Genomic DNA, 18,619 nt, shown 5'->3' with positions numbered 1-18,619 from the left:
CTTCTCCTCCTAAAGGGGTCACAGGCAAATAACATTGTGTCTACTGTTTCTTGTATATAAACAAATTACTGTAAAATGGCAACATTACCCCAGAATAATTTTGTCTTTCATCCTTAAACCAAGATTTAATTAGTGCAATAATTAGCTAGCAGAATAATATTACTGCATATGAAACTCAAACCACAATTTGACACTGAGAGATCTTCATTTATTACTTGAATATAAATTAACTGCTGGTCAAACTGATGAAAAAGCCTTGCTTCCTTCTTGATAAAGTTATGTACCTACATGAATGTCAGGAGCTCAACAAATAAAATGGATGAGTCAGAAGTAATGGAAAACAAGGAGCTAATAGGTATCTTAGGAGCTATTGAAATCTGGCTAAAGGAATAGGATGTGTGGGGAACAAATCTGCAGGACTCAAAAAGAAAAAGAAAAAGAAAAACTGCAGTTGCTGTAAATCTGAAACAAAAACAGTAAATGCTGGAAATACACAGTTTCTATCAAGAGAAAAGACAGGATATTCCAGGTGGGTATCCTTCATCACGCTGCAGGGTTATGTGTGCTTCAAATAGGGTAGAGAAGGAACGAGCAGGGGTGGTGTGGCGCTGTTTATTAGGGAAGGTTTATAAGTTACTGAGAGGAAGAAACTGGGGATTGGCACAAATCTCTCTGGGTGGATCTGGAAGACTGAAAGTGGTAAACGTTAGCATTTGAATTATGTTACAGGTCACCACAAAATGAAAAGTAGGTGGGTACACTGCTGCGGGATGTCATAAAAAACATTAGTACTAAGGCTTCCGTTTTAATGATGGGAGATAAAAATCTTGCTAACACGGACTGCGACTTACAATGGGGACAATCTGTATGTGCAATGGAGTTTATTGAACTACTCCAAGAATCTTTTCTTAAAACAGCAAATGAAGAAACCACAGGGAGGAAGCCAATATTGGATTTGCTCTTGACGAATGAAAGATTGACAGGCCAAGTTGAAGAGGAGCTTTTGGGGTCCAGTGACCATAAAGTTACTCCTTTTTAAGGTTGAATTGAGGATGGAACAAATAATAAAAATGACTTATTAACTGGCTTTCAAGATGGCAGACATGAATATGTAATGAAAGCAATAAAATGGGAATAAATATTTAAAGATGTGGACTGAAAATGGGATTGTTTTAAGGTGATTCTTTTTGCATTGCAGAGGCAGCTTATCCCAGAAACATGTCGAGGACAATGATGAAAACAGAGATCATGGAGGCATTAGGGAGAAACTTTCTGCTTTGTACTCCCGTGCAGAGCGGCGCACGCTGGGAGTGCATAATCACAATTTCCAGCATGCAGAATTCCGTGCTCGTTATGCAGCTTGCGCAATTTCCCACCCATTCATTTTAATGGACCAAAAATTAGACAGGCTGCATAATGGCCATGCTATCCTCCACACCCAGCTTTCCAAAAATGCACTCCTGGTGTGTGCTGCTCTGAGGCCAAGGGCAAAACTAGAAAATGACCCCTACAACATTCTGAAATGTACAGGAAACAGGATAGAGAGAACTATAAAATCAAGCAGAGGAATGCCTAGGATCTGATGAGGTGTGAAGAGGAAACAAACTGAATATAGCGGAAACTATAAAGAACATTTCTTAAGTATAACAGAAGCAAGAGAAGGGTGGAGAGGGAAGTTTAACCATTAACCAGTGACAGTGAGACAGGGAAGTGGCAAAATTACTGAATTGTTATGTTGTGACTTTTTACCACTGAAAAAGTGGAAGAGATACTAGAGTTGAGAGAGGAGTACAAGACACAGACTGCAAACCCTTAGTATCACATTAGAAAGTTCACAAACCTTAAGGTAAACAAGACTTCGGGCTCTAACAATTTCCATTCATGGATACTGATGGACAAAGAGATTATAAATTCCCTCATTGATAAAGTTCATTGGAATCAGGTAACGTTCCAATGGATTGGGAAGTAGCAAACATGACCCCCCACCTTTAAAAAGGAGCAAGGGATTAACCTTCAAATCACAGCTCTAATCAGCCTTTGAATGATAATGCAGAACCAGGAACTATAGGCCTATTAATTTGACTTCAGTTATAGGTAAGATGCTCGAAGGGATCATAAGAAATGCTCTATATGATCACCGAGACAGAGAAGTAATCATTAGGGACACTCAACACACCTTCTGGAAAAGAAGGTTGTGTCTTACTAATGTGAATTTTTTGAAGAAGTCACTAAGTTAGTAGATGAAGATAGCCCAGTAGACACTGTCTACCTGAGTTTTCAGAAAGTATTTGCTAAGGTACTTCTCAACAGGTTGCTCTACGACCATCTTCAAGAAAGGTGACAAGCCCGATTGCGATAATTACAGAGGAGTTTCCCTGCTGTCTGCCACAAGGAAAGTAATTGTAAGAATCCTCCTCAATCGCCTTCTCCCAGTGGCCGAAGAGCTCCTCCCAGAGTGGCAATGCGGATTCTGCCCACTAAGGGGCACAATGGACATGAACTTCACCACATGTCAATTACAAGAGAAATGCAGGGAACAGCACCAACCGCTGTACATGGCCTTCTTTGATCTCACAAAGGCCTTCGACACTATCAACTGAGGGATTATGGAGTGTCCTCCTCAAATTCGGCTGCCCTCAAAAGTTTGTCACCATCCTCCACCTGCTTCACAACGACATGCAAGCCATGATCCTGACCAACAGTTCCACCACAGACCCAATTCATGTACGAACCGGGGTCAAGCAAGGCTGTGTCATCGCACCAACGCTCTTCTCGATTTTCCTTGCTCCAGTGCTCCATCTCACCCTCAGTAAGCTCCCCGCTGGAGTGGAGCCAATTTACAGAACAAACGGGAAACTGCTCAACCTCCGACACCTCCAGTCCAGATCCAAGGTCGTCCCATCCTCTTTGTCGAATTACAGTATGCAGACGACGCTTGCTTCTGCACTCACTCAGAGGTCAAACTCGAAACCATCGTCAACACCTTCACCGAAGCGTACGAGAGCATGGGCCTTACACTAAACATCCGTAAAACAAAGGTCCTCTACCAACCTGCCCCCGCCACACAGTACTGCCCTCCGATTATCAAAATCCACGACAAGACCTTGGACAACATGGACCACTTTCCATACCTTGGGAGCCTACTGCCAACAAGGGCTGACGTCGACGACAAAGTCCAACACCGCCTTCAGTGTGCCAGTGCAGCCTTCGGTCGCCTGAGGAAGAGTGTTTGAAGACCAGGACCTCAATCCCGGCACTAAGCTCATGGTCTACAGAGCAGCAGTGATACCCGCCCTGCTGTATGCCTCAGAGACATGGACCATGTACAGCAGGCACCTCAAAGCACTGGAGAGGTACCACACATGATGTCTCCACAAGATCCTGCAAATCCATTGGCAGGATAGGCGCACCAACGTCAGTGTTCTTGCTCAGGCCAACATCCCCAGCATCGAAGCTTTGACCATGCTTGATCAGCTCCGATGGACGGGTCACATTGTCCGCATGCCCGATACGAGACTCCCAAAACAAGCGCTCTACTCGGAGCTCCGGCACGGCAAGAGAGCCCCAGGTGGGCAGAGGAAACGCTTCAAGGACACCCTCAAAGCCGCCTTGAAAAAAGTGTAACATCCCCACCGACACCTGGGAAGCCCTGGCCCAAGACCACACAAAGTGAAGGAGAAGCATCCGGGAAGGTGCCAAATACCTCGAGTCTCTTCACCGGGAGCAAGTGGAAGCCAAGCGCAGGCAGTGCAAGGAGCGCACGTCAACCCAAGCACCCCATCCACCCGCCCCTTCAACCACCGTTGCCCCACCTGTGATAGAGACTGTAGGTCCCGCATTGGACTCATCAGTCACCTGAGAACTCATTTTTAATGTGGAAGCAAGTCATCCTCGGTTCCGAGGGACTGCCTTAGAAGAAAAAGACTCTACGAGTTAGAATCTTGTGGAACTAGTGGAAAGCTGCTACAATGGATTAAAAATTGACTGCCTGCTCAGAGGCAGAAAATTGTTATCAATGGCTGTGGATCTAATTGGAGACCAGTTGCCAGTGGTGTCCCACACATTAATGTTAGGGCCTTTGCTTTTTACTATCTTTATTCATGACCTAGATGCTGGTGTTGGAAAAAATCTGCAAGTTTGCGAATGATATGAAGATTTGTGTGCGTTAGGGCTGTGATCGGCCCCATCATCACTTTTGAGCTGACAGATGGGAATTTAGTAGTATTAGTTGGGACTACGGAGGAGTCTAAACTACTGCAAGCAGATCTTGATATGTTGGGGGGAACGGGCCATGTTTGGCAAATAGTATTTAACTTAGACAAGTGCAGTATTATACATGTGGGCAGAACCAACAATAAACATACATACACCTTACAGGGAAAATAACTGAAGCCTGTGTTATATGTTCATAAATAAATAAATAGACGTTTTCATTATGAACAGCTAGCTTGAGCTAGTCATTTATTAAGCCATGTGGACCAGAGTACAGGCATCCATCTTGACTACCGCCTTGTGGGTAGCCCACTACTAAACATACAGCTCCAACTAGTGTACCATTCTAGAATGACATGTTACTGATCATTACATCCCCCTTCCTTAGAGGTTAAACAAAATCAATATCAATCAACCATAACGACATAAACATCTTCACAACAGTCAACACATCTTCAAAGCTTTACTTTATGAACTCTAAGCTTTTCATTCTTTTATTATAGTTTTCTTTATACTCAAAGATTAAGTCTATCAGGTTTTACTTCACGTGTGGATCTTCTCAACACAAGTAGGTCTGATGTGTTTTCATGAGAGCCTGTATGTGTGTTTGTGTTAGATTGTTCTGGTGGTGAGTGACAACATTCAGTTGTGGCATTGTCATCGATTTGCTCTTGGATAGTTTCTTGTGCTTTCAGGAGGGAACGGCGGTTCCTCATGAGAATCTGTCCTTCCTCTGTTCTAACAGTGTATGACCTTGGTCCTACTTCCTCAAGAACTGTAGCTTTCCTGTTCCATGCATCTGGATCCTCAATCCTGACATCATCCCTTGTCAATGGTTTCAGAGTTTTGGATGACTTGTCATAGTGTGATTTCTGTTTCAGCTTTAACAGTTGAAGTCTCTGTCTCAGTTCCTTACACTGCTTTTCTTTTGCACAGCAGGGTAGCATGGTGCGCAACTTGCAACCCATTAGGAGTTCAGCAGGTGAAGAACCACAGTCTAAAGGGGAGGCTCGGTAGCTCAGCAGGGCGAGATAAGGATCAGACTTGCTTTCTGTTGCTTTCTTCAGTAGCTGTTTGAGAACTTGAACACCTTTCTCTGCCTTACCATTCGATTGAGCATACAGAGGACTGGATGTGATGTGTTGAAAGTCATAATGTGCTGCAAACTGTTGCCACTCCTTACAGTTGAAGCACGGACCATTGTCGCTAATGGCAATCCTGGGAATTCCATGTCTGGCAAAGATGGATTTAACATGCATTATGACACTGCTTGCTGATGTGCTTGAGAGCAGCGCCATCTCGGGATACTTAGAATAGTAGTCAATCACTATTAGATAGTCTTTACCATTCAAATGAAAGAGGTCTATACCAACCTTTTGCCATGGTGCTGTTGGTAAGTCAGCTACTATCATTGGTTCCTTTGCTTGTTTGTTTTGGTGTTTCTGACATGTCTCACATTCGCCTATCATGTTCTCAATGTCCTTATTTATGCCAGGCCAATAAACAGTGTCTCTTGCTCTCCTTTTGCATTTTTCAATTCTGAGGTGTCCCTCATGAATCCTTTTGAGCATGTCTTGACGTAGAGCCTGTGGAATGACTACTCTGTTCTGCTTTAGTAATAGTCCACTTGTGACACTCAACTCTGACCTGATGTGATAGTACCTTGGACAGGAACCTTTTGGCCAACCATGATGAATGTTCTCTATTACTGTTTGTAACACTGTATCTTTTACTGTTTCTTCTGCTATTTGCTTTGATTTTGTGTCTGACACGGGCAGCACAGCAGTGACCATACTCACATGAACATCCACGTCTTCCTCAGTAGAGCTCACATGACTCATTGTGGGTGCTCGGGATAGTGCATCTGCTAACACTATGTGTTTGCCTGGTGTGTAGATCAGTTCAAAGTCATATCTTTGCAGCTTCATCATGAGTCGTTGAATCCTTGGAGACATCTCATTCAGATTTTTTTTTATGATGGCAACCAGTGGGCAGTGGTCTGTCTCAACTGTGAAGGTGGGAAGTCCATATATGTAGCCATGGAACTTTTCTAGTCCAACTACCAAGCCTAGACATTCCTTTTCAATCTGGGCGTATCGACACTCAGAATCAGTCATAGACCTGGAGGCATAGGCAAAAGGCTTCCAATCTTCACCCTCTGCTTGTAGCAAGACCGCGCCTAGGCCATCTTTTGATGCATCTGTTGACACTTTGATTCTCTTTGTTGGGTCAAAGAAGGCGAGTACAGGTATGGTTGTCAGCACTGTTTTAAGGTTCATCCACTCTTGTTCATGTCTTTCTGTCCATGCGAACTCATTTATTTTATGTAGCAGGTCTCGCAGACAGGCTGTGTTGGCTGACAAGTTAGGAATGAACTTTGCAATGAAGTTTATCATCCCCAGGATGCATAGCACTCCTTTTTTGTCAGTTGGTCGGGGCATGTTGAGTATGGCATTTACTTTTTCCATACCTGGCTCTATTCCTTTACCAGATAGATTATCTCCTAGGAAAGTGACTTCCTGGACACCAAACTGACACTTGGCTTTGTTGAGCTTCAATCCATTCCGGCGTATGCTCTGTAGCACTTTAGTCAGTCTCTCATTGTGTTCTTTCAGTGTGGAGCCCCAGATGATGATGTCATCAACATAGACCCGAACTCCTTCCAGACCTTCAATTATGTGTTCCATCGCTCTATGAAAGATTTCAGATGCAGATATTATCCCGAAAGGTATTCTGAGGAAACAATGCCTGCCAAATGGTGTGTTGAAGGTACAGTATTTGGTGCTCTCTTCATCCAGTTTTAGTTGCCAAAATCCTTGTGAGGCATCGAGCTTCGTGAAGTATCTGGCACCTGACATTTCACTGGTGATTTCTTCTTGCTTGAGAATCTGGTAGTGTTCACGTTTTAGGTTTGCATTTAAGTCCTTTGGATCCATGCATACTCTTAGATCATTGTTCTTTTTCTTTACACATACCATGGAGTTAACCCAGTCTGTTGGCTCTTCAACTTTCCTGATGACTCCTAGTGTGGTCATTCTGTCCAGTTCTTCCTTGAGCCGGTCACGCAGGGGTGCTGGAACTCTCCGTGGAGCATGTACCATTGGCTGAGCATCCTCCTTCAGCTGGATCTTGTAAGTGAATGGTAGAACTCCAAATCCTTTGAACACACCCTGGAAATCACTCACTACAGAATCCACTGAGTCATCTGGTCTGCTTATGGCACAGTTTATATGGTAGACTCTCTTGACCAGTTCGAAGTCCTCACAAGCTTTGTCACCTAATAGTGAATCAAGTCCTTCAGCCACAACAGAAAACATGAGATGATGCACTTTGTCTTTGACTGTCACTTTAAGTCTGCATACACCTAAGCTATCTATATTCTGTCCATTATAGTTCTTCAGTCGTACTGACCTTTTCTGTATTTTGGGCTTTTCTTTCATATTTTTAATGTCACTCATACTGATTAAGTTTGCTTTTGCCCCAGTGTCTAGTTTCAATGTAACTAATGCTCCATTTACCTGCAGTGGCATTATCCATTTGTCCTCTTTTACTGCATTAACTTTATGTTCAGCATTGTCCATTCCTGAGGGCTGCACATTTTCTGTATCCTTTTTGATATTGTCACATGACACCATTCCTACAAAAAATGTCTCACTTAAATCAGTGTCCTCAATCACATTGACTTGTTGCCCTTTCTTTGCCAAACAATGCTTTTCAAAAGTAAAAACAAAGTGATTCTTTCCATTACATTTTGTGCCCATTTTTCCAAACGCTGGGCATTTTCTTGACTGGTGCTGGTAACCACAGTGTTTACAATTAAAAATTCCATCCTCCGATTGCTTTGCATTTCTGTTCTGCCCCTGTTTCTTCCCCTTGTAAGACACAGCACCGACAGCAGCACAGTCACTCATTACAGTCGCATTATTATTAATTTCACTGAAAGTCTTCGTGTGCTTCTGAGCTAGCTCACTGGCATGGCATATTTTCACAGCATCCTCCAATGTTAGTTCGGTTTCTCTCAACAAACATTCCCTGACCTTTTTATCATGAATACCAAACACAATCTGGTCACGAATCATGGATGATTTCAGTTCAGAGAAATTACATGTCTGTGCTTTCAGTTTCAGATCGGTCACAAAGCTATCAAAAGTCTCATTTTGCTGCTGTGTCCGTGAATGGAACACATACCTCTCATAGGTCTCGTGCTTTTTGGGAGATCAATGTGTATCAAATTTCTTCAGCACATCGTCCATTTTTTCTCTGTCCTCCTCTTGATCAAATACAAACGTATTAAATACCTCTATCACCTGTGGGCCTGCAACCGTGAGCAGCAACGCTATTTTCCTTGCGTCTGGCATCGTACCGAACCCGATGGCGGCAATGTAAGTTCGAATTGTTGTTTGAAAGTCTGCCAATTGCAGTCGACATTCCCCGTGAGTTTCAAACCCTCCGGTGGCTTCAAATTCTCCATGTCGTGTTTCACAATATTCAGCAGATATTACCAATCCTGGTACCATGTTATGTTCATAAATAAATAGACGTTTTCATTATGAACAGCTAGCTTGAGCTAGTCATTTATTCAGCCATGTGGACTAGTGTACAGGCATCCATCTTGACTACAGCCTTGTGGGTAGCCCACTACTAAACATACAGCTCCACCTAGTGTACCATTCTAGGATGACATGTTATTGATCATTACAGCCTGTAGTGAAAAAAAAAGTTCATAACTCTCAAGAGGTGCACGACCAATGCCATGAAACTATATCTAAAGCAAATAGGATACTCGGTTGCATTCACAGGACTATTCAATATAAAATGAAAAATATCGTTTTGACCTTGTACAAGACCTTGGTTAAGCCTCATTGAGAATACTGTATCCAGTTGTTGTCTCCTCACTTCATGGGTGATATTGAAGCTTTGGAAAAGGTTCAGAGGGCCACAAAATTGAATCTCAGTTTAATACACTTTAGCTATCCAGATAGGCTTCAAAGCTGGATCTATATACTTCAGAGAAGTGTAGACTCAAAAGCATTTGATTGAGGTCTATAAAATAATGAAGGGACTAGATTGTGTGCATATTGACAAATTATTTCAATTAGATAAGTTGGGAAGACCAGGGGTCACGCTTATAAATTATGCAAAGGAAGAAATAGGTTATAAATTACGCAAGGGAAGAAATAGGTTAGGTGTTAGGCAGTACTTCTTTTCCTAGAGAGCAGTGGACCTATGGAATAAGTTGCCATTTGTGTGGCGAGTGCTGATTCATTGTATAGCTTCAAGAGAGAACTGGACTGGTTCCTGTCTGGAGCAGTGATTGCATCATACAAGAGGTAGGTACCAAGAAATATAAGTCATGGTCAATGTGGTCTGTTGGATTAGTTTCAGTCAAAGATCAGAGAGGAATTTTCTAGATCTTTGTTTTTACAATTGGCCTTAGGTTTTTATCTGGTTCTTCACCTCTTCCAGAAGATTACATGGCACCTAGTGGGTAGGGAGTGATCTTAATTGTGATGCATAAGGCATCACATTTATACGGGACAGGCTAGATGGGCCAGCTGGTCTTTTCCTGTCTGACATTTTCATATGTTCTCACCTCAATTGTGGGGTAAAGCGTTCTAGATTTTGTTGACATATAGCAAAAGAGATCATCTGGAAGAATAGGGTCTGATCAGGAAGAGTCAGCATGGTTTCAGAAGGGACAGGTTGTGACTGACCAATTAATTGGATTTAAGGAGATTACAGATCTGGTTGATAGGTGTGAGGCATGGCTGTTATCTACCTGGATTTCAAAAGGCATTGACAATAATCCATGTAACAGACAGATTCACAAGTTGTGTGCCCATGGGATAAACTGCAAATTATTAGCCTGGATTGGTGCTAGGCTGAAAGGTAGACAGCAAAGGGTCGTAGTGCAGGGGGAAGTATCAGAGTCCTACTGGGCCTTTGTTGGAGCTGCTGACATTTATCATTTTTTAAATGAATTAGAGGATGAAATAGTGCCCAAGATGATACCCAATTGGGTGCACTGGAAAATGTTGCTAACTAACCTGCAATAATTCAAAGGGATCTTTACAAGCTAGGTCAATGGGTACATAAAATAAGAATATGGAGTACATATTAAATGGCAGTGTGCTTGAGGTAACAGAGCAGTAAAGAGATCTGAGAGTTTGGTGGATGGGTTGTTAAAAGTGCCAGTTCCGTGTTTGCAGGTCATCAAGAAAGCAAATGAAATGTTATTATATAAAGCTATGGGTGTAACTTATCATTTAAAAGGAGGTAATAAACAAAATGCTACAGATTCTGAAAATCTGAAATAAAAACAGAAAATGCTAGAAACAATCAGCAAGTCAGGCAGCATCTGTGGAAAACAGAAAAAGGTTAACGTTTCAGGTCTATGACCCTTTGTCAGAGGTAATGTTGAAGTTGACTTTGGTGAAGCCACATCTAGAGTACTCTCTCCAATAATTCTACATCTTTTCCTATAATCTGGTGAGCAAAACTGTTCAGTTATGATCCCTGAATTACAGGAAAGATGTAGAATTATTGGATGGAGCTTAGCAAATGCAGGATTTGAGGAGCAGGGTTTAAAATTTTAAGGTAAGGGTGTCAAAGAAAAATAAGAAAGTTAGGCAATTTTTTTTCTAAACTAAAAAAGGTGATAGCACTGTGGAACAGATTACCAGCAGGTTTTAAAAGGTGAATTCCTTTCAGTAAATGGAAATTCAAGGCTATTTGTTCTAAAATCACAGTAAGGAACCTAATGGAAGGTTTGCTAAGTGGATCAATGGTCTTCGCTTGCCTAAAGCATCTTTCAACCTGTCAGACTATCTAAGTATAACCGTACTTTAATGCAATACTCTACATCATCATAGTTCATGACTCAGTAACTTGATATCAGAAGCACTACTGACAGCATTTTAGTTACACTATCAAGGAAATTCAATCAAATTTCAACTTAGCAGAAAGATACACTGACATTTTATTTTTGTATAGCACCAACAGTGCCAACACTCATGATTTTATTGCATTAAAAGAGTAGCAGTATTCCACAGAGTGGCAGTATATCTACTCTGCAGAAGACTAATAGCACATGTGTGAATAAAACTGAACACAGACTTCATTAATGTATATGGTTCTGGCTGTTTATTGCACAGCTGCTTAAAGATGATTGCTTTTTCTTCAAAAAGTGCACAGTGCAGTAGTTTTTGACTTTATTTTTAAGATGTGGTTCTAGAAATTCTGTTGATAAACCAATTTTGCTGAAGCAGCAGCAGGTGACCTTGTACGTCAGCCAGAACAAAGACCCGTTTTTCTCTCTCCCAACTTCCCCCTTCTTCATTTAGCTCAGCATGTAGCACTACCTTCAAAAGAGGGACAGAGCTCCATAGGTTGAAGTGATCCTACACTGCCTCAGCCAAGTAACCATTCTTAACTTAACTTAGGCAGTCCCTCGGAGCCGAGGATGACTTGCTTCCACGTTAAAAATGAGTTCGCAGGTGACTGATGAGTCCAATGCGGGACCTACAGTCTCTGTCACAGGTGGGGCAGACGGTGGTTGAAGAGGCAGGTGGGCGGGGTGCTTGGGTTGACGTGCGCTCCTAGCGCTACCTGCGCTTGGCTTCCGCTTGCTCCCGGCAAAGAGACTCGAGGTGTTCGGTGCCTTCCCGGATGCTTCTCCTCCACTTTGTGCGGTCTTGGGCCAGGGATTCCCAGGTGTCGATGGGGATGTTACACTTTTTCCAAGGAGGCTTTGAGGGTGTCTGTGAAGCGTCTCTTCTGCCCACCTAGGGCTTTCTTGCCGTGCCGGAGCTCCGAGTAACGCGCTTGTTTTGGGAGTCCTGTATCAGGCATGCGGACAATGTGACCCGTCCACCGGAGCTGATTGAGCGTGGTCAAAGCTTCGATGCGGGGGATGTTGGCCTGAGCAAGAACACTGACGTTGGTGCGCCTATCCTGCCAATGGATTTGCAGGATCTTGCGGAGGCAGCGTTGGTGGTACCTCTCCAGTGCTTTGAGGTGCCTGCTGTACATGGTCCATGTCTCTGAGGCATACAGCAGGGCAGGTATCACTGCTGCCCTGTAGACCATGAGCTTAGTGCCTGATTGGAGGTCCTGGTCTTCAAACACTCTCTTCCTCAGGCAACCGAAGGCTGCACTGGCATATTGAAGGCGGTGTTGGACTTCGTCGTCGACGTCTGTCCTTGTTGACAGTAGGCTACCGAGGTATGGAAAGTGGTCCACGTCGTCCAAGGCCTTGTCGTGGATTTTGATAATCGGGGGACAGTACTGTGCGGTGGGGGCAGGTTGGTAGAGGATCTTTGTCTTGCTCTCGTACGATTCGGTGAAGGTGTTGACGATGGTTTGGAGTTCGACCTCCGAGTGAGCGCAGATGCAAGCGTCGTCTGCATACTGTAATTCAACGACAGAGGATGAGACGACCTTGGACCTGGACTGGAGGCGACGGAGGTTGAACAATTTCCCGTTTGTTCTGTAAATTAGCTCCACTCCAGTGGCGAGCTTACTGAGGGTGAGATGGAGCATTGCAGCAAGATCTAGAAGAGCGTTGGTGGGATGACACAGCCTTGTTTGGCCCCGGTTCGTACATGAATTGGGTCTGTGTTGGAACCGTTGGCCATGATCACGGCTTGCATGTCGTCGTGAAGCAGGCGGAGGATGGTGACAAACTTTTGAGGGCAGCCAAATTTGAGGATGACACTCCATAATCCCTCACGGCTGACAGTATCGAAGGCCTTTGTGAGATCAAAGAAGGCCATGTAGAGCGGTTGGTGCTGTTCCCTGCATTTCTGACGTGCGATGAAGATCATGTCCATTGTGCCCCTTAGTGGGCGGAATCCGCATTGCAACTCTGGGAGGAGCTCTTCGGCCACTGGGAGAAGGCGATTGAGGAGGATTCTTGCAATGACTTTCCCTGTGGCAGACAGCAGGGAAACTCCTTTGTAATTACCGCAATCAGACTTGTCACCTTTCTTGAAGATGGTCACAATTACAGCGTCTCTGAGTGTGAGAGTACTGGCACAGAGCATAACCACAGACTGCACTGTTAACTGAGTGCACCATGAACAGAGTGCGAAGTTTATTTTTTTTATTGAGAGTAGGAATTTGGTGCAGAGGGGGAAGGAGGTGCCTTTTCTTGCCTTTAGTAGTTTGTGTAAGCGTGAGGTAGCAAGTAGAGCAGCAGATTTAAACAGGGCCCGATAGCCAGCAGCAGCAGAGCCAATTGGGAGAAGCAGAGTGGCATAGACCAGACAAACAGAGGAAAAAACTCAATGATGTCATAGTCAGCACAGAGTGTGGAGTGGCACAGGTAAGTTACAGTTAAGTATTAAGTTTATTGGTTAGTGTTTTTTATTTAGTGGTTAGCGTTTATGTTTTGGTGGTAGCTAAACAGTTAAATAGCCTTAAAGCTAAAGAGAATCTATAAATAAATTTTATCTATCAATAAATATAGACTATGCTATGGCAGAGCAGGTTGTATGACTGGACTGCAGTATGTGGGGGTTTGTAGAAAGCGAGACTGTCCCGAGCAAACATGTCTACAGTAGATGTCTCGACCTCGAATCTCTCCGGCTCAAAGTCCGGCTGGAGTGAAAGTTGGTGACACTCGGAGACTTAAGGGAGGGGAGGAGTATCTGGACAGTTTGCTCCAAACCGTAGTCACACCTCAGATAGGTGCAGGATCAGAGCAGCGCTGGTCCGACCGATAGTGTACAGAGCAAGGGGAACTGAGGTGAGATAGAGAACGAGGATCCACAGAAAATGATCCTATCCAACAGGTACAATGTACTTGATACCTGTAAGGATAAGGATAAAGACTGTCAGAAGGACAGCCAGAATGCTGACAATGGCACCTTGGAGCAGGAGGGAGGAGGTCCAAAGGGAGAAGGTGGGGAAGAGTAATGTGGTAGTTGTACAAGATTCAATAATTAGGGGGATGGATAGTGTCTTTTGTAAGCAGGATCGAGAGTCCCATATGGTACGTTGCCTACTTGGTGCCAGGGTGAGTGACATTTCAAACCAGCTTGATTGGATACACCCCCCTCCCTCTCCAATATCCTATCGGTGTGGTCCATGTTGAGACCAACAACATAGAAAAGAGTAGGCAAGAGGTCCTGTTCAGAGAGTACCAGGAGCTAGGAACTAAATTAAAAACAGGACCTCAAGGGTTATAATCTCTGAATTATTACCTGAGCCACGTGAAAATTGGCATAGAATAAGCAGATTAGGGAAGTGAACTTGTGGCTGAAGGAGTGGTGTGGGAAACAGTGGTTCCATTTCATGTGACACTGCCACCAGTACTGGGACAGGAAGGAACTGTTCCATTGGTACGAGCTCCACCTGATTCGGGCTGGGACAAGGGTCTTAGCGGAAAGGATAAATAGGGCAGTCACAGGACTTAAACTAGTAAGTGGGGGGGGGGGGGGCGGTGAGTGGGAGGGCTCAGGTGCAAATGGTAGTATAAATAATAAGAAAAACGAAAAGGAAGAGAGTATAATAAGTCAGAAATTGTGCGTTAGGCACTACAGGTAAAGGGAAAACTAAAAAATATAAAGTAATTAACTCAGGAGAGAGAAATAAGAAATGTGCGAGAAAAACAACATTAGAGCAGGACCGGTTAGAGTGTGTGGCCCAAATAAGTGTTCTTTATACAAACGCACAAAGTAGGAGGAACAAATTGAATGATTTGCAGGCACAAATTCAACTTAGAGGGTATGAGATGGTAACCATTATTACAAGACGGTTAAGTCTGGGAAGTGAATATACCAGATTAGAAGGTCTACAGGAAGGATAGTGAATCTGGTAAAGGGGGAGGAGTAGCCTTAGTGATTAAGGATAAATTACTTCTATGATAAGAGGTGATATAAAGAGGGGTAAGCAGGCAGTGGAGACATTATGAGTAGAGTTAAGAAATAGAAAAGGATTTAAGACTGTAGTGGGAGTTGTGTATAGGCCCCTGGTAGCAGCTGTGAAGTGTCAGAATGTAATAATGCAGAGATTAGACAAGCACAAAGTAAAGGCAGGGCAATTTTAATGGGGGATTTTAACTTCCATATAGATTGGGATAAGCAGACGAGCTCATGTCAGAAAGGTAGAGAATTTCGAGTGTGTTCAGGATAGTTTTCTGCAACAATCAGCATAAAATTTGAAAAGAGTAAAAAAAAATGTTTTTTCATTCATCATTTAAAAATACTTTAAAAAAGGTAAGTTTATTTTTAGCCTGGTAAAAAACTTTAATTATTTTTTTCAAAAAATTAAATTTTTTTGTTTAAAATATTTAATTTATTGTAATTTTAACTCATTTAAAAAATGTGGTTTATTTTTTTTAATTATTTAATGTTTTAGAGTGTTTTGGGGTGATCTCCATTCATATAATTGACAGATCTATCTGTCAAGTGTATGATGGGAGATTCCCTTCTCCTATTGGCTCCCCATGGCCCATGTGATCACATGCACCTCTGGGATACGTGGGCCCTGCACATTTCGAGTTGGAGAGGCCCAGGAGTGGAAGCATACACACCTCAGGAGCCCTCAGGTAAGTCCGTAGATTGTTTCCAGATCAGAGGCCTCCGCCCGCAGTAAGCCTCCGATCGGAAAATATGGCCCATTATGTCCCAGAACCAACAAAGGGGCAGACCATATTAGATTTAATAATAACCAATGAGCCACATTGAGTTAACAGCCTAACGGTGCATGAACATTTATCAAATAGTGACCATAATATGATTGAGTTCAATGTTGTATTTGAAGGGGAGAAATGCAAAACAGCTAAGAGTCTAGATTTAGGTAAGGCCGACTTCAACGGAATGAGACAGACTGTCCACAGTAAACTGGGCAAATCTGTTAATGGGTAAAATGACAGATGACCAGTGGGAGGTGTTCAAAAAAGAATTTAACATGATACAGAACCAGTTTATATCCCTGAGGGGCAAGAGCTCGAATTGCCAAAAAAAAAGCCATGGATGACTAATGAGGTAAGAGACAACATAAAACTAAAAGAAAAAGCATACAAAAAAAAGCACAGATCCTGGTGAATGGAAGAGATACAAAGAACAGCAAAGGGTGACAAAACAGATAACAAGAGCTACAAAAAGGGAGTATGAAATGAAACTTGCATGGGATATCAAAATCTACACCAAAAACATTTACAATATTAGGAAAAAGAGGGTGGTGAAGAGCCATGTGGTCCCCTTAAAAACTGACATTGGTGATATTATAAATGAAAATAAGGTAATGGTGGACATGTTAAATAATTACTGTGTGTCAGTATTTACAATAGAGGAAGAGAAGAGCGTGCTGGACATCCCAAGGTTCCACCACAGACCCAATTCACGTATGGACCGGGGTCAAGCAAGGCTGTGTCATCGCACCAACGTTCTTCTCGATCTTCCTTGCTGCAATGCTCCATCTCACCCTCAGTAAGCTCCCCGCTGGAGTGGAGCTAATTTACAGAACAAACGGGAAACTGTTCAATCTCCATCGCCTCCAATCCAGATCCAAGGTCGTCCCATCCTCTGTCGTCAAATTACATTATGCAGACGACGCTTGCGTCTGCGCTCACTCGGAGGTCGAACTCCAAACCATCGTCAACACCTTCACTGAAGCGTACAAGAGCATGGGCCTTACACTAAATATCCGTAAAACAAATGTCCACTACCAACCTGCCCCCGCCACACAGTACTGCCCCCAATTATCAAAATCCACGACAAAGCCTTGGACAACGTGGACCACTTTCCATACCTCAGGAGCCTACTGTCAACAAGGGCAGATGTCGATGACGAAGTCCAACACCACCTTCAGTGTGCCAGTGCTGCCTTCGGTCGCCTGAGGAAGAGAGTGTTTGAAGACCAGGACCTCAAATACGGCACTAAGCTCATGGTTTACAGAACAGCAGTGATACCCACCCCGCTGTATGCCTCAGAGACATGGACCATGTACAGCAGACACCTCAAAACACTGGAGAGGTACCACCAACGCTGCCTCCGCTAGGTCCTGCAAATCCATTGGCAGGCTAGGCGCACCAACATCCCCAGCATCGAAGCTTTGACCATGCTCAATCAGCTCCGATGGACAGGTCACATTGTCCACATGCCCGATACGAGACTCCCAAAACAAGCGCTCTACTTGGAGCGCCGACACGGCAAGAGAGCCCCAGGTGGGCAGAGGAAATGCTTCAAGGACACCCTCAAAGCCTCCTTGAAAAAGTGTAACATCCCCACTGACACCTGGGAATCCCTGGCCCAAGACTGCACAAAGTGGAGGAGAAGCAGCCGGGAAGGCGCCGAACACCTCAAGTCTCTTCGCGGAAGCAAGCAGAGGCCAAGCACAAGGAGCGCACGTCTACCCAAGCACCCCACCCACCCACCCCTTCAACCACCGTCTGCCCCACCTGTGACAGAGACTGTAGGTCCCGCATTGGACTCATCAGTCACCTGCAAACTCATTTTTAATCTGGAAGCAAGTCATCCTCGGTTCCGAGGGACTGCCTAAGAAGAATAAAAACTGACAATGGTGGTATTATAAATGAAAATAAAGAAATGGTGGACATGTTAAATAATTACTTTGCGTCAGTATTTACAGTAGAGGAAGAGGATAGCGTGCTGGACATCCCAAGGAAACTGACATTGAATCAGGGATGGGATTCACCAAAATTAGCGTAGCAAATTAACAGTAATGAAGAAAATAATGGCACTGAAGAGTGATAAGTCCCTAGGGCCAGATGGTTTTCATCCCACGGTTTTAAAGGAAGTAGGTGAGAACATTGCAGATGCCCTAATTATGATTTTCCAAAGTTCTCTTGATTCAGGAACTGTTCCTTTAGATTGGAAAATTGTATGTCACTCCGCTATTTAAGAAAGGTGAGAGAGGAAAACCAGGGAATTCTGAACTGATTAGCCCAACATCTGTTGTCGGGAAATTACTAGATTCTATGATTAAAGATGTAGTGACTGAAGACCTTGAAAATTTTCAGGTGACTAAAGTAGTGGACAGGGGAATGTCTATGGATGGTATTTATATGGACTTCCAAAAGGCATTCGATAAAGTCCCTCATAAGAGACTGTTAGCTGAAATTGAAGCTCATGGAATTGAAGACAAATGATTGACCTGGTTAGGAGATTGGCTGAGCAGCAGGAAACAGAGATTAGAGATAATGGGCAGGTACTCCAATTGGCAGGATATGACTAGTGGCGTCACACAGGGATCTGTGTTGGGGCCTCAACTATTCTCTGTATTTATTAATGACTTAGATAATGGGATAGAAAGCCACTTATCCAAGTTTGCCAATGATACAAAGATAGGCGGCATTGTAAGCAGTGTAGATGGAAGCACAAAATTACCAAGAGATATTAATAGATTGAGTGAATGGATTTCAATATAGGCAAGTGTGAGG

Source organism: Somniosus microcephalus, chromosome 5 (genome assembly GCF_052327205.1).
Source record: "Somniosus microcephalus isolate GS21.2 chromosome 5, FLI_Smic_1.0, whole genome shotgun sequence".
NCBI lineage: Eukaryota > Metazoa > Chordata > Chondrichthyes > Squaliformes > Somniosidae > Somniosus > Somniosus microcephalus.
This window is presented reverse-complemented; position numbering follows the sequence as displayed.